At 37.5% G+C, this 16,966-nt stretch overlaps 1 long non-coding RNA gene across 1 annotated transcript in view; it reads left to right on the forward strand.

Moving 5' to 3' along the window:
• The window catches only part of LOC115516127, a 67,036-nt gene that overhangs the window by 5,989 nt on the left and 44,081 nt on the right, over positions 1–16,966 (forward strand). The window lies entirely within an intron of this gene.

Consider the following 16,966-nt stretch of genomic DNA (forward strand, 5'->3'; position numbering starts at 1 on the left):
TAGAGCATGGGAGCATTGAAGAAACCTGAATAATAAAGTCGGACTTGAAAACATCCCTCAGTGTTGCCTCTCCTTTATTCTTAGCCTCTCCCCTCCTCTCTTCCTTTCCCTCGCCCCCTACCATGTTCCTTTACGCAGAGAAACAGAGCTCCCTTTTGGAAGATAAATCTGGAGACAGTCTCAACTCCAACCCAAGGGCAAGTTCCCAAAGAGCCAGGCCACCATTTAGTCTCTGCCCAGCCCTTCAGTTTGGTGAAGAGGTACTGGAATGATCTTTATCTGCTGAGTAGAGACCATGAGTCTCTAGGTAACTTTTTTAGTCATCACCTGGATTGACATTGACCTCCAATCTGAAATTGAGGTACTCATGTATAGCTGTGTTCTTTAATTGCCTTAGCATTGTGTTCACACAAGGACTCGCAGAGAATTGGAGAATTGGAGGTTAGGTCTCTAGGGTATCAATAGGGAGAATATATGATGGTTTGAATGATAGTTAGAATATTAGAGCATTGAAGGATAATCTTTTCTAACCTTACGTTTCTGGAATATGCCAACCTTTGAGTCATGATTTATCGCATTTCTTGACTCAGGGCTTGAACTCAGAATATAGGATGTTCTTGAACCTCACAGTTTACTTAAAGCATCATAGTGATATTAGAGAGGAAATAGTTCAACTACACAGAAGGTAGTTAACATTTATCAAATGTTTTGCTCTACGCTTTGTCCTGTGCTGGTAACTTTATATTATTTCTTTATTTAATAAAAAAAATAATGTAGTGGCAATATTTAGCATGAAGATACACCTCCAGCATGGATTGAACCCTTGAAGGGAGCCATGTGAAATGTAAGATGCTTCATCTACTTACATTCTCATGTCTCTCCTTTCTCCTTTGTCTTCCAACTCAGTTCCCACAGGCATAGTGGCTGTACTTCAGTTATTCCTGTTAAATGGTACTTTAGAACAGATGGCCTTTAGAAGACACTCTGAACTTGAACACCTCCAGTAAAAGACCTTCCTTGACTATAGGAATAGTATAACCACCTATGTAACTTAAAAAAAAAATACCAGTAGCCGAGCCCTACCTCAGAATAGTTAAATCATAATCCCTTAGGATGGGGCCAGGTGATTCTACAGTGTTGCTGTAGAATCCGGCAACTACTTATATGAGTAGGATTGCGGTGTCTTAGGGCACAAGTTTGTTAAATTTTACTACATGAAGTCAAATTGCTTTTCCAAAATGGTTGCTTGAGTTATGCTCCTACCAGCTTTTTATGAGTGCTACTTTTGCTCTGTGTCTTCATCAGAACTTGTATTATTTGACTTTTTAAAAGTTTATTTCTTTATTTTGGGAGAGACAGAGACAAGTGGGGGAGGGGCAGAGAGAGAAGGAGAGAGGGAATCCCTAGCAGGTCCCATGCTGCCAGCCCAAAGCCCAATGGGGGGCTCAAACCCATGAAACTGCAAGATCATGACTTGAGCTGAAACTAAGAGTCGGACACTTAACTGACTGAGCCACCCAGGTGCCCCTATTTGACTTTTCAATTGTTGCCATTTTTATAGGTACGAGGTAGGCATCTTGTTATAATTTTAATTTGTATTTATTTGGTTAATAGTGGAGCTAAATATTTCCTTATATGTTTAAAGGCCACTAATATTTTTAATTCTGTGAAAAATGCCTATTCGTGGGGCCATGGGTGGCTGATTGTTTAAGTGTCCAACTCTTGGTTTTGGCTCAAGTCATGATCTCACAGACCTGACACTGAGCCCTGTGTCAGGCTCCCTGTCACCCTCCCCTGCTCGTGTGCACGCATTCACTCACTCTCTTTCTCTCAAAATAAATAAATAAACCTCAAAAAAAGTCCCTATTCATATCTTCTGCCATTTTTTTCCCTACTGGATTGTCTTTTTATTGATTTGTAGTCATTCTTTATGTATTCTGGATGCTAATTCTTTGTCAGTTATACATGAAGGAACTACCTTCCTTCTACTTTTTGTTTTGTCTTTTCATTTTCTTCAGGGAATATTTTGACTAACAGAATTTTTTTTAAATGTCATTGAATTTCCCTCTCTTTTCTGTTAGGGTTTGTGTTTTTTTGTATCGTGGGTGAGAAATCTTTCTGTACCCGAAGTCTAAAAGATATTTTCCTGTACTTTCTTCTAAATGTTTTAAACCTTTGTCTTTCACATTTAAGTACTTAATCCATCTCAAATTTAAAAATTATTTATTTAGTTTGAGAGAGAGAGAGAGAGAGAGAGCAAGCACAAGCTGGAAGTGGCAAAGAGAAAAAGAGACAGAATCCCAAGCAGGTTCTGCACCATCGGTGCAGTGGGACTTGAACTCACAAACTGTGAGATCATGACCTGAGCCGAGATCAAGAAAGAGTTGAATACTACCAACTGTGTCACCCAGGTGCCCCTCAAATATTAAAAATCAGTGGTCTAAAGTAAATATTTGTTTTCACTTATATTCCTTATGGATAAGCAATTGTCTAGTACCATTTACTATTTAACCCATCCTTTGTTTCCTAAACTGCCGTGCCAATCTTGTTTATATATCTATGTTGGAAAAATACATGGGTCTGTTGCTGATTTACGTATTTTATCTATACATGAATTTTTAAAAAAAACAATGAGTCAATACTTCATTGTTTAATAATTACAGGTTACAATCAGTCACAATACATGACCAGGCAAGTCCCCTTCTTGGTTTTTTTCCAAGAACATCTTGGCTATTCTTGGTGCTATGCTCTTCAGTGACTTAACAATTAGCTTATCAGCTATCACGAAAGGCTTGCTAGAATTTTAATTAGAAATGCATTGAAGGGGCACCTGGGTGGCTGAGTCGGTTGGGTGTCCAACTTCAGGTCAGGTCACGATCTCACAGCTCGTGAGTTCGAGCCCTGCATCGGGCTCTGTGCTGACAGCTCAGAGGCTGGAGCCTACTTCAGATTCTGTGTCTCCCTCTCTCTGTCTACCCTCCTCAGCTCATGCTCTGTCTCTCTCTGTCTCAAAAATAAATAAACATTAAAAAAATTAAAAAAAAAAAGAAATGCATTGAATATTTACATCAACTTAAGGATCGATCTCGTGAAAAATGGGAATCTTTCATTTAATGAACATAGTATGTCTCTCTAGTTATTTAGGGTTTCTTTAATGTCTTTCAATAAAGTTTTATATTTTTCTTACAAAATTTTTATTGAATTTATTGTCTGGATCCCTTATATTTTATTGTTATTATAAATATTACTTATACTTTTGAGTGGCATTTTAGAAATGTTGGTATCTACGTATAGAAATAAAATTGATTTCTGGATGTTAGTCTTATGTCTGGCAACCTAAATTCTTTTATTCTAACAATTTCATAGATTGTTTTGAATTTGCTATGTAAACTGCTATGTTAATGTATAAATGATTGGTTTTTTCTAACTGTTTAAAAAAATTTTTTTAAGTTTATTTATTTTGAGAGAGAGAGAGAGAGAGAGAGCACACAAGTGGAGGAGGGACAGAGAGAAAGGGAGAGAGAGAATCCCAAGAAGGCTCCGCACTGTCGGCACAGAGTCCAAAGTGGGGCTCGAGCCCACAAACTGTGAGATCATGACCTGAGCCCAAATCAAGAGTTAGTGGCTTAACCGAATGAGCCACCCAGGCGCCCCAGTTTTTTCTAATTCTTATACAATGTGTGTGTGCGTGTGTGCGTGCGTGCGTGTGTGTGTGTAGGACTGTGTGTATTTGCCTTATTACTTATGAGAACACCAAATTGTATGGAATTGGTGGAAGTGGATCCTTGCCTCATTCCTGATTTTAAAGGTACTAATGCTTTGAACATTTCATCATTGAGTAATCTATTTGTGGTAGGAGTTTTGTCCTATTTTGTTTACTTTCTTATGGTGCTACTTTTGAGTGGGCTCAAAAAGTTATCCTTCTTTTCGTCTTTAGCTAAGAAATTTGGCTTGAGCCGTTGCTGAATTTTATCACTTGTTATTTCTGTCTGTATAAAAATAATTATTTAGTTCTTTTCCTCTGTAGTCCATGAATATGGTGAATTATATTAATAGATCTTCTCATGTTGATTCAACTTTGCACCCCCCTGGTCATGATTCATTTTTCTCTTTTTTACAATGAGCATTTGGTTTTCTAATGTTTTAGTTCAGGATATATTTACATTTATTTTAGTGAGTAATACCAGCATGTAATTTTTCTTCCTTGTACTGTCCTGTCTGGCATTGGGATCAAGGTTTTACTCACCTCACAAAATATGTTTGGAGACTAGCCCTTCTTTTCCTACTCTATAGTTTGTATAGATAAGAATTACATATTCTTTTCTTTGTGTAAGGATTTTGTTTTTCCACCTTTTACTAAAGTGTAACATACATGCAGGGAAGCACAGAGCAGTTGAATGATCACAAACTGAACACACCCTTTAACCAGCACCCAGACCAAGAGACAAAATACTGCCGGCACCACCGAAGCCTCTGCCATGCCTGTTCCCACCATTCCTCCCACAGCAAGATTTCAAAGGTCACAAGTGCTTGGATTTCTAGCAGCATGTATTATTAGTTTTGCCTGTTTTTTGAATTTTATATAATGAAATTCTATAGTATGTATAAGTCAAGATATTTTGAGAACTCACACATTTCCATAATGATTATGGAGTTAATATATTTCTTGTCTATTTTCTTTTTATAATGTATATTCTAAAAATGCATTTTTGTTCACCTCAGTTTTCAAATACATGGGTGTACACTTATTCAAAGTATTTTTTTATATTTAATCAATGCGGTATTGGTAGTTAGGTTTCCATTTTACTTTATTTCTGTGATATATTTTACTAGAGCAGTTTTGTTGAACATTTGTCAATCTTACACTTTTTGAAAAGTAGCTTTTGGCTCTGTTTCCTCTGTTTCATTTCCATTATGTTACTTTCTGTTTTATCATATTTTTCTTTCTGCTTTCTTCAGGTTTATTGTACTGTAGTTTTTATAACTTAAGTTTTATTCTTAGCTCATTAATCTGTAACCTGTCCTCATGTTTATATTTTTTAGAGATTATTTTATTTTATTTTTTTCCTTAAATTTTATTTTTTATTTTTTTTCCAATATATGAAGTTTATTGTCAAATTGGTTTCCATACAACACCCAGTGCTCATCCCAAAAGGTGCCCTCCTCAATACCCATCACCCACCCTCCGCTCCCTCCCACCCCCATCAACGCTCAGTTTGTTCTCAGTTTTTAAGAGTTAGAGATTATTTTAAAACAATGAAGCCCTGTGGGTATCATTTTGGTTGTATTCAGTTTGTTTCATTAAGCAGCATTTTATTATAATTTAGTTCTATGCTTCCCCCTACATTTCATTACATGTTCTTTAATGTATGAATTACTTAAACTTTTTTTTTTCAAAATAGAGTTATCATTCTGGTTTTGATTTTTTAAATTTATTTTTGGTGTTTATTTATTTTTGAAAGAGAGAGACAGCATGAGAAGGGAAGGGACAGAGAGAGAGGTAGACAGACGATCTGAAGTGGGCACTGCAGTGACAGCAGAGAGCTCGATGCAGGGCGTGAACTCAGGAACTGTGAGCTGAAGTTGGATGCTTTGGCTTTGATTTTTACTTTATTGCCTTGTAGTAAGACTATGTAGTCCGTGCAACACTGACTTTTAGAATTTTTTGAGACTTGCTTTGTGATCTAGAATATATTTGATCTTTATAAATGTTTCATGTCTCCTTGAAAAGCATATCTATTTTCCAGTTGTTGGGTGCCATGTTCTAAATATATACACTAGATTTATCTTTTTAATTATGTTGTTTAATTCCTTTCTATCCTTACTGTAACAGTCGGGATGGGTTAGGTTGTAACAAAGCTTCTCACAATTAAAGTTTACTTCTGGTTCATGCTCACTACTTATCTTTTCTGAGGAATCAGGCTAGCAGAGTATCCAACTCTGTGCTTTCAAAATTGCCACAGCAGGAAAAAGAATTTGTATGGTGTCTCACACTGATCCGGAAGCCAGCTTCTGCTGACACTAACTTCTCACATTTCATTGGCCAAAGCAAGTCACATGCCCCCAAAAAGCCTCACCTAATTTCAAGGAGTCAGGAAAATGTATTCCTACAATGTGTCATGAAGGAGGAGAACCAGAATTTTGGTGAACAGTACTAAGGACTACCATACTTTAGATTTATTTTGTCTGCTTTATTGATTACTGGGAAAAAACGGGGGGGGAGGTAAATCTCCTATTATAATGATGGACTCATCAATATATCCCTATATATTGTGACAATTTTTTCTTTATACAGTATAAATATATAAATATGTATATATAAATATATATTATATATAAATATAATTAAACATATTCTGAGGTGGCTACATTAGAATTCTAATGCTCTCAAGGGAATTATGTAGGGATCGTCTTTGCCTTTCAAAATGTTCTTGCTTTAAATCCCATTTTGTGTGTTATTAATATTCACTCTTTGGAGAGCTTAGTAGTTGCCTTGTATAGAGCTTCCCTATTTTAATTTTTTTTTTTAATTTTAACATGACTATTTGTTAACAGACATGAATGTAATCAATCTCTGCCCTACTCTTGAATAAGGATCTCAAAACCTTGCTAATCAAAGTTTGATTCATCAACTAGCAAAATAGACACATCTGGGAACTTGTTAGAAATGGAAAATATCTGCCCCAACCCACTGATTTAATACCTGGATTTTGCAAAGATCCCCCAGTGACTGGGTGCATATTAAAGATTGAGAAGCTCTGCCCTAGAACATATTAAATCCAGTTACAGCCTTTCTAATTTATATGCTTTTGGTGCTTTCTAATTTCTAATATGCTTTCTAATTTATATTGCTTTTGGTCTGGTTTGTTTTTAACTCTACAAATTAGCCTTCATTGTAGCTATTTTATACAGTTAATGCTTGTTTTAGTGTTACCCACAAATCTACCATTTCTTTGCTTAGCCATTCCTTCTTGTACATCAAACCTTTCTTGGATCTGTTCCTTCTTTCTTAGATATGACTTTCAGAAGTTCCTTTTGTAAGGTGCTATTGGTAGTGAACTCAGCTTTAGTTCATTGGAAAATATATTTATTTTGCTTGCATTAAAAAAAATTTTTTTTTAACGTTTATTCATTTTTGAGAGACAGAGCATGAGTGGGGAAGGGTCAGAGAAGGAGATACAGAATCCAAAGCAGGCTCCAGTCTCCGAGCTGTCAGCACAGAGCCCCACGCGGGGCTTGAACTCACGGACCGTGAGATCATGACCTGAGCTGAAGTCGGATGCTCAACCGACTGCGCCACCCAGGCGTCCCTATTTTGCTTGCATTTTAAAAATATCCTCACTAGATGGGGCGCCTGGGTGGCGCAGTCGGTTGAGCATCCGACTTCAGCCAGGTCACGATCTCACGGTCCGTGAGTTCGAGCCCCGCATCAGGCTCTGGGCTGATGGCTCGGAGCCTGGAGCCTGTTTCCGTTTCTGTGTCTCCCTCTCTCTCTGCCCCTCCCCCGTTCATGCTCTGTCTCTCTCTGTCCCAAAAATAAATAAAAAACGTTGAAAAAAAAATTTAAAAAATATCCTCACTAGATGACATTTCAAGGTCACTTGTTATTTTTCTCAGTATTTTTAATATATTTCCATTGTCATTTAATGTCCTTTATTGTTGTTGAGAAGTCAGCTAGAAGGTAATTGCCTCCCTTTGGTAGTAGTCTGTCCATCACTGTGTCCCTCTATTCTCTCTCTTTTCTCTGTTTTCTTTTAAAACCTTGTAATGTTATGTATCTATATTGATGGAAGACCTGAATCCTAAAGTTCAAGTAACCTAATGGATTGTGTGTTCAGCGTAGGACTAAATTATAATAAAAATACTGCTTAATAAAACATATTGGATGCAACTAAAATACCTACAGGCCTTAATTATTTTTAAAATAACCTTTAAAAACATGTATAAGAAAATAAGACAGGCTAAAGATTAATGAGACAGGAATAAAACTTAAATTATAAGATATAAAAATAACATTAAATAAAGTCATTAGTCATTATATCTTTGAACATGGTCTTTCTTCCATTTTCTTTTCTCTTTCTGCAACTCTCATTTTGTGTATGTTGACTCTCCTAATCACTATATCTCTTAAACTTTCATATTTTCCATCTTTTTGTTTATGTGTATTTGCCTTCTAGGTTATTTCTCTTATCTATCTTCTATTTCATTAATTCTCTCCTCACCTGTTTCACTTGAACAGAATCTGTGGAGCCCTTAAATTTGCAAATGCCCTTAGAGAAAATATTAGCTGCAGCACTGGCTTTTTCTTCTTGTTTTCCACACTTCCATGTCATTTTTGGGCTATATCTTTGCTTTATTTATGTCCCAATTAGCCATGATTTTGAGAAATATTTATATTTTATCCAGATTTTTCTATTTTTATCCTGGGATAGATTTTTCTATGAAACTATTTCACCGTATTTCCAGAAATGGAAATCTGAATTTCTTTTATATTTTGTCTAGTATTTTGGGTATTTTTGTACTTACTATCATCTATTGTTGTTAGGTTTCATCTCTTTGTGGGCAAAATTTTTATCTGATCTATTCTGAAATTTCCAAATTAACTAGTGTCCTTAAACAATTGTTGTTAAATAAATGATTCCAGTAGTTAGGGGAGCCTTCTCACAGTAACAAGACCTGCTTTTGGGGAAGTATCAGATGAGGCAATCACATGCATTTAACCATTAAGAAATCAAGCACACAGCCAGTTCAACAGGAGGAAATTCCTGTTCAAGTCCCAGATTTTCTTTCCTCTCCTCCTGGACAACTTCATGGGTTGAAGAAAGTTAGGGAAACAAAATATTTTCTCTAGACGCTGACAGGATTGTACAAAAATTTGTTTTCCATGAATTGTTTCACATTTTAAATTATTTTTAAAGGACTCTAAATTTTTTTTCAAGTTCCAGACCACAAAAATTAAAATGCAAATAAATAATACAATTAAGGAAGACACTGAAAGATAGATGACAAACAGTCTTAGAAAAGTATCCTCCCTCTGCTGTTCTGCCTCATCTCATCACATAGCAGCTGTAGGTCATATAAATTCCAGTTGAATATGGGCTTTCCAATTTTTCCATATTTAATCAATTAAAATAGTGAAATCCTAACATCTACATAATATTCCAAATATGCAAATTTATTACAGTCAAGAAAGGACAAGATATTAGCAACATTATCTAAAGATGACCAAGCCACTCAGATCAGATGTACCACTCTGCTCATCTTATAACTTAACAATTTAGGGTAAATCTTACCCCAAGATGAGTGTCTACTCTTAATCTCCACAGACTGCCACACTTGGAGTTCATTTCTATTTATGGCAGAGCAATAAAATGTTCAAGCCTACAGTTATACAAAAAAAAAAAATCCTAATATTGGGAAGGATTTTCACCCAATTTATAGATACTTGACTTCTGACCTAACTGAAGCACAGTGTGAGATATTCATAAGGACTGGAAAGGCATCAAAATAATATTGGTAAATCAAATGGTAATACTGATGTTTACACTTATTTCTTTCTGGCTACTTAGAACAACAAGAAACCCTTCAGTATACTATATGGGACCACTTAGAAAGTTTAGTTCAGTACTGCATTAATAACATTGAATCAACTGTATCTCTCTCTATTCAATTTCTGCCACCTTTGATAATAGTGGCCAAGACCAGCTCATGGAAGATACTCACGCCTCTCTTGGTTTCTGTGATAGTAAACTCCCCTGGCTCTCCTCTTATCTTTCAGTCTGCCTCTTTTCCTTCACCTCTCCCCCCACACCCTACCCTCAGCCATTAAATGTTAGCATAATTTGAGATTTTATAGTTTGCCATGAATCATCTCATTGGATCTCACACTTGAACTAATTCCAAGTCTTTACCTCTATATATTTCTTTCATTTCTTTAGGTCTGTGTTTTTAATTGCCTATTTAATGCTTCAAGCAGGACACCCCACAGATAACTTCAATTCACTGTGTAAAAAACAAATCATAATTACTCAATTTCACACCTGTGTAGCCAAACTAGAAATCTTAGCTTTCTTAATGTTTCACTTTCCTTCACCACTCATGTATAATCACCAACAAAATCCAAATAAATATACAAGCAGGTGTATTTCTCTGCTTTTGCACATGGTGCTTGAAATCCTCTTGAAATTCCAGTAAAAATTCAAGTCATTTTTCAAGAACTAACTCTAAAAGTGACACTTCTGTAAGTCTCTCTCAATATCCCTCAGTGGAATGAACCATTTCTTATTTTGAATTTTCCCAGTTTTCTTTTAAATATCCCTCTTAAGAGGTAAAATATGATTGCCACGTTCTAGGCATGTATGTGCATGTCAATCACTTCCTGCAAATTGTACAGTTTAGGATACGACCTGTATCTTGTTTGTGTATCCCCCACGAAACAATATAGTGCCATGAAGTGTTAGATTTTCAATAAGTATTTCCTAGAAGAAAAAGAGGTGTGCATGGCTATTATACCTATTCCAAACCCAACTAGCAAAACCTACCTCTACTGAAAAAACAGAAGACACCATCCCCAAAAGAGCTTTCATGTTTATTTGTACTAAAGTTATTAAAATGAGAGTTGCTTTAAAAAATCCTTTTATTTACTGTAGGCTCTAAAGTCAATAGAAGAGGCAACTTTCATATGTATCAACTCTTAAATGGCGATAAGCAAAGTAGGCAGACACTAAACCAAGCACATTCTCTCTCTTCTCTCTCCCTCCCTCTCTCTCTCTGTCTCTCTGTCTCTCTCTCTCTCTCTCTCTGGCCAGTGCAAGAAAGACCCAATATCAATTTAAGTTCGGTGTAACATATGTTTAGCATTTACTATACATAAGGCTTTAAGGCAAAAAAGATAAATGAGACCTTTGCCAAGGAGTTTTTCTTCTTTTGCTTTACCAAAACATTTTCTCTTAAGCTCAGAATGACTCCACTCACGTGATGCTATTGGCTGCTTGCAAAATAATTCTGTTTTCATTGGTGATGTTATTGGCTACTTGCAATATAGTTGCAGTTTCACAGGTTTGAAAATGGTAGCAGAATGGACAAGAATAGAAATCACGTGGGTAATCCTGAGACCCTTAGGAATGTTTCAAGATAACAAAGAGTGATATTCACTTACTTCTCTAAAATTGTCCCACCTATCAAATTTAATTGACTTGAGCCTTCCTTAAACAACTTGTCCAAAAGAGGTAATTTACAAGCTTTCCTCAATAATTCCTGAAGTATGAGCACAATAATTACACATACAATTCTAAATTTCATGCAAAATCAGAAATAAAAATAATCCTCTTGAGTGGACTGTTTTTGGACTTGCTCTCCACTTTTAGGATCTAATAACATAGTACACTTCCATGGCCTCTGCGAACCACAATGTACATGCTGTACTGTTTACCTCCAACAGGAAAAAAAAAAACTACTTCTTAATACATGCTATTTAACAATAATTGCTGGGGCTATTCATGTCTAGTCCTAGAACTGGAATTTCCTGCATTATGGATATTTCATGTTGGAAATATTGCTGGTTTGGCAGAATGAAAAATAGATGGCTTTGGCTCTGTGGGAAATAACACTCTCAATGGGTTCACTGTGGCATCCTGGAGGCTTAACTTCTGAGTTTGGTGAGTTGGACTGGATTCTGGAAGATGAGCATGTTTGGTAGGTGCACTAGAAGAGGAGGTTATAAATTGGCTGTACGTTACTTGAATTTTTTGGGGGGGGAAGAAATGGGGAAGAACAAAGGAGAGCATCTAAGCCATAAATTTATATAATAATTTATGCTACAAAGTGGTTGTATCAGTCGGATACACACTATGTTATCCACAAAGGGAGAGTTATGTCACGTGTCATGTCTATCGATAAGCAACTAATTCTTTCAGTAAATGCTTCTGATGTGATTGGGTTATGCTAGGGGGTGAGGGCACAGTCTAAGAAGTCATAGCACTGTGCTCACAGACATGATACTCTAATGATTTTAGTCTCACCAAATCCTTTAATAGCCATCCAATTAGATGTTGCTTGTGAAGGTGGGTTGCATTCCAAGTTAGAAGATAATTTAGCATCTGAACTTGCATAGTTATGTGGCAACCTACTATCTCTTCATCAGATATTTAAAACTAGGGTTGACCATATAATTTATCACCTAACCTGGGGTAGTTTTGAGAGTGAAAGGAAGAGCTGCTTATAATTGTGTAGTGTGTATAAACCTGGAGAGAAACTAGTTTATATAGGGTCACCCTATCTGAAACCACAGATGTTCCCTTAATCAGTAATGTATGCTGCCCAATCTGGAGCCTTCACCAGGAAGAGAAACTCCAGTTTGTCTGTTTTTCTTAATGAATGGCTAGCAGAAGTGATATTCAATGGGAAGAGTCTGAAAGACACATTATTCATTCCTTCTTCCAGGTATTTAGTTTCATCATTCCCTGATGATCAGGAAAGGTCAGAAATCACATATATGAGTCATATTAGCTGAGTCCCCAACATAGCTATCTTCTTTAAATTATGCTTTTCTGTGGGGCGCCTGGGTGGCGCAGTCGGTTAAGCATCCGACTTCAGCCAGGTCACGATCTCGCGGTCCGTGAGTTCGAGCCCCGCGTCGGGCTCTGGGCTGATGGCTCAGAGCCTGGAGCCTGTTTCCGATTCTGTGTCTCCCTCTCTCTCTCTGCCCCTCCCCCGTTCATGCTCTGTCTCTCTCTGTCCCAAAAATAAATAAACGTTGAAAAAAAATTAAAAAAAAATAAATTATGCTTTTCTGTTCTGAGTGTGTGCTAAATGTCTGTACAAGACAGAACAGTGCAGTCATGTGACCTTGCTTCTGTGTGATTAAAAATGGTGGAGATTTTCCCCACTGTGTTATTGAATGGCATGTAAGAGTTCACAGGATTTTGCCTGAATGTTTGCTCTCCTTTCAAGAACTCATGAGTGTCTTCCTATCAGATAAAGATTCATACAGGCTTCTGACTTACCCTTTTATGCCTGGCTCCCAATGTTTGGTTACAGGAATCCCTCCCTGAGGTGAAGCATTCGTATTCTACTAATTCTCATGTTTGACTTTCTCTCTCTTTTGATGTGGCACTGTCTTCTAAACTGGCTAATTTTCCTCAGTTTTATCTTTTTGTATTCAGTATTTCCTAATGACCAAATAAAGTTGAAACTTTTTGGCCTGATGGTCACGGCCTCCATATTTAACCCTAAACTCCTGGCCATTCTCACTTGCTAATCTTATCCCTCGTGTATTATTTCTCCATTTGAACTACTTGCTCTTCCCAGCACCTGCCCTATATTTTTTGCCTTTGTGCCTATGTTCATGCTATTCTTACCCTTTCGGGATTTGAAGAAAGTTCATTGATATCTGCTGTGAGGAGTAGAGAGTTAATAGGGAGAAGATAAAAAGAGTGTACACTGGAACATTTGGAACCTGTTGAAAGAGAAAATGTGCAACAGCCTGAACCCTTCTTCATTGTGTGTGCTCTGGCCTGGTACCATTTTCCTTTCCATATGGAAGACTTGTCCTGGAAAATTCACCTCTTGAAGGAGCAGAGGCTCATTTTTAATTCTTTTTTCTGAAGTGTGGGAGAAAGTGCGTGGCTTGGAGGTAAACAAATTATGTGTTGGCACAGGCCTGCTGACACCATCTGTTTCTCTTTGGGTAGTCATTCAAACCTCTTAGGCATTTGCCCCCCAAACCCCAACCCCAAGGTCAAAACCCAGGGCATATCTGAGGAATAGGATCATAGGGATTTACCTCATGTTTCAACGTTTATTTATTTTTGGGACAGAGAGAGACAGAGCATGAACGGGGGAGGAGCAGAGAGAGAGGGAGACACAGAATCAGAAACAGGCTCCAGGCTCTGAGCCATCAGCCCAGAGCCCGACGCGGGGCTCGAACTCACGGACCGCGAGATCATGACCTGGCTGAAGTCGGACGCCCAACCGACTGCGCCACCCAGGCGCCCCCTCATGTTTATAATCGTATAATCTTCTTGGGTGGGAAGGAAAGAATGGAAACCCTTGGAGTTATTCTTGTATATGACTATGCATTCAGAATCTAGATGTTTTTGTGCAGTCGTGAGAGAAAAATGTAAAATGAAAATGTGATGTATGGGGTAATAGTCACAAACCCTAATTTTTTCCATGGCCCCTTCTTTATTTATTTCCTCCTTTTTTTTCCTCTTGTTCATTTTGTAGGAGGGGCTCTTGGCTCTTGTTCAAGCACATTTTTGAAGAATGGAGGAAAGGGATTGTGGTTAGTTAGGTTATACGGAAAGACAACAAAGAAATCGAATACCCACCTTGGCAGTGGCCCAGATGCCTTCCAGTGGATACTGGTTTACTGTAAGCACAAAAGACCCATGCAAAAAGGCTTGAAAATGTGGTTAGAAACCTATTTACTTTTCAACGCAGGAGGAAATTGGAAACAGAAGTCTGGCTTGCCATTGAGAGGCAATTTTAAGTTAATTAATCAAGTGAGGGAATCCAATGGCCAGGAAATGGTGGCAACAGAGTCAGTTTTGCACTTTGGACCTGCAAGCAGGTCCTCGGCTGTTCCTAGTAATACAACTGTTGCATAGTCCTGGGGGACTGTTTGCCATCTCAGCATACCTGGTCACTGAAAGAATGCAAACTTCCTTACTTTTTTTTAAAATTTATTATTGTTTAAGTGTATTTATTTATTTTGAGAGAGAGAGAGAGAGAGAGAGAGATTGCGTGAGCAGGGGAGGGGCAGAGAGAGGGAGAGAGAGAGAATCCACGGCGGGCTTCACACTATTCGCGTGATCAGGGCTCGCACTCACCGAGAACCATGAGATCATGACCTGAGCAGAAACCAAGAGCTGGATGCTTAGCTGACTGAGCCACAGGTGTCCCCTTACCTGTTTGTGTTGTGCTGTCACTGGTGGTTGGAAAATATTTTGCAAAGGTAGCTGTAGAGTGACAGCTGCAGAAGGATGGAAATACAAGCGTTTTTATGATGATGACAGCAGTTTGTTAGAGAAAAGTTGTAAAGACCAGAGATGAGATATAAGATGACAGTGTATTCTTATACTGGAAGATGCATCCTAAAACAATCTTTCCATTAGCTGGCAAGTTCAGTAAAGACAGAGGTTGTGTCTCACTCTGTTTTAAGCCAACAAACTGCCTAGTTGGTTATCAGTATGAATGAAAGACTCTTCTAACCCATCTCTTTTGCCCTTTGCTATGGCTTGAATGCGTGGGTCCCCCACCCTCCCAAATTCATGTGTTGACAATCTGACTCCTGAAGTGATGTTGTTGGGAAGTGGGCCCTTTGGGGGTGTTTAGGTTATGAGGGTGGAACCCTCGTGAGTGGGATCGGTAACTTTATAAAAGAGACCCCTCAGATCTAGCTTGTTTCTTCCACCATGTGAGGACACAGCAAGAAGGTGCCCTCTATTAATCAGAAGGCAGGCCATCCTTAGACTGTGAATCTGCCAGCACCTTGATCTTGTACCTCTCAGCCCCCAATACTGTGAGAAAGAAATTTCTGTTGTTTATAAGCCACTCAGTCTATATATTTTGTTATAGCAGCTCTAACGGAAGAAGACACCCTTGGAACTATCTTTCTATAGATGTGTGCCTGATAATATTCCTAAGTATTACTAATATATTCAAGATCTCCGTGACAGACTATTCCATAACCAACTCACTAACTTATATTCCAGACTACTTTATTCTCAAAAAAAATTTTTTTTTGCATTCTAACCTGGATCCTACCTGTTATTATTGAAACCTTTATTTTGTTCTGTCCTTCATGAAGATAGAACATGTTACTTTCTGTCATTTAAAATACTTTCCTTAAAAAGTGAATGGCCTTGGGGCACCTGGGTGGCTCAGTCAGTTAAGCGTCCAACTTCAGCTCAGGTCATGATCTCACAGTTTGTGGGTTTGAGCTGACAGTTAGAGCCTGGAGCCTGTTTTAGATTCTGTGTCTCCCTCTCTCTCTGCCCTGCCCCTGCTTGTGCTCTCTCTCTCTTTCTCTCAAAAATAAATAAACATTAAAAAAAAATTTTTTAAGTGAATGGCCTTATTGAGCCACTATTGTCTCCAAGCAGTGAGAAGACAAGATCACCATATATAAAACATTCATAAAACCACATTAGATGGAGTGGGTAAATGAATAATACATATGCAATGTGTTGTAATAAAGAAGCAACAATGAAAAACATTTGCATGGCTATATGAATGTTTCCTTGGGCCAGCATATTATTACCACTTTTTTGTTGATGCTCTATTTCTAAATATATTTTTTTTCTTGTAACCTTTTAATTTGAAGATTTTTAAACTTAAGACAAAGGAAATCCTTGTATATCTTTCCTTTACACTGATCCACATTTAATTTTGCTTCCTCTTTCCCCACCCAACCCTGTCTCTCTTCCTGTGTTTCTCAAAGCTTTTTTTCATCATCACTCTCTCAAGAATACATTTTAGACATTTTTTTTCCTAATCACGTACCCCCATAAAAATTTAAGACCACAGATAAACTATCTGTTTACACCATTGTATCATCTAAGAATTTTTTGCCCTCCAGGAACCAAAGCTTACTCTCTCCTTTTCTGTACCATTTGAGAATAAGTTGGAGACATTGTGTACTTTTTCCCCTGAATATTTCAGTATTTATTTCCTAAGAACAAGGACAGCCTTTTACATAAGCAAAATACAAATATCAAAATCTGGAAACTTAACACATGAACACGATATTATAATCTAAAATCCATAGTCCATATTCAAAATTTGTCAGTAGTCTCAATACTGCCCTTTGTAGCTCATTTTCCGAGCTCAGCCAGGATTCAATCCAGGATGCCACATGGCATTTAGTTGTTATGCCTCTTCAGTTACTCTTACTCTGGAGCATTGCCTCAGTCATATTGACCTTGACATTTTTAAAGAGTACCTGAGGTATTTTGGAGAATGT

This window comes from Lynx canadensis, chromosome B3, assembly GCF_007474595.2.
Source record: "Lynx canadensis isolate LIC74 chromosome B3, mLynCan4.pri.v2, whole genome shotgun sequence".
NCBI classification, from domain to species: domain Eukaryota; kingdom Metazoa; phylum Chordata; class Mammalia; order Carnivora; family Felidae; genus Lynx; species Lynx canadensis.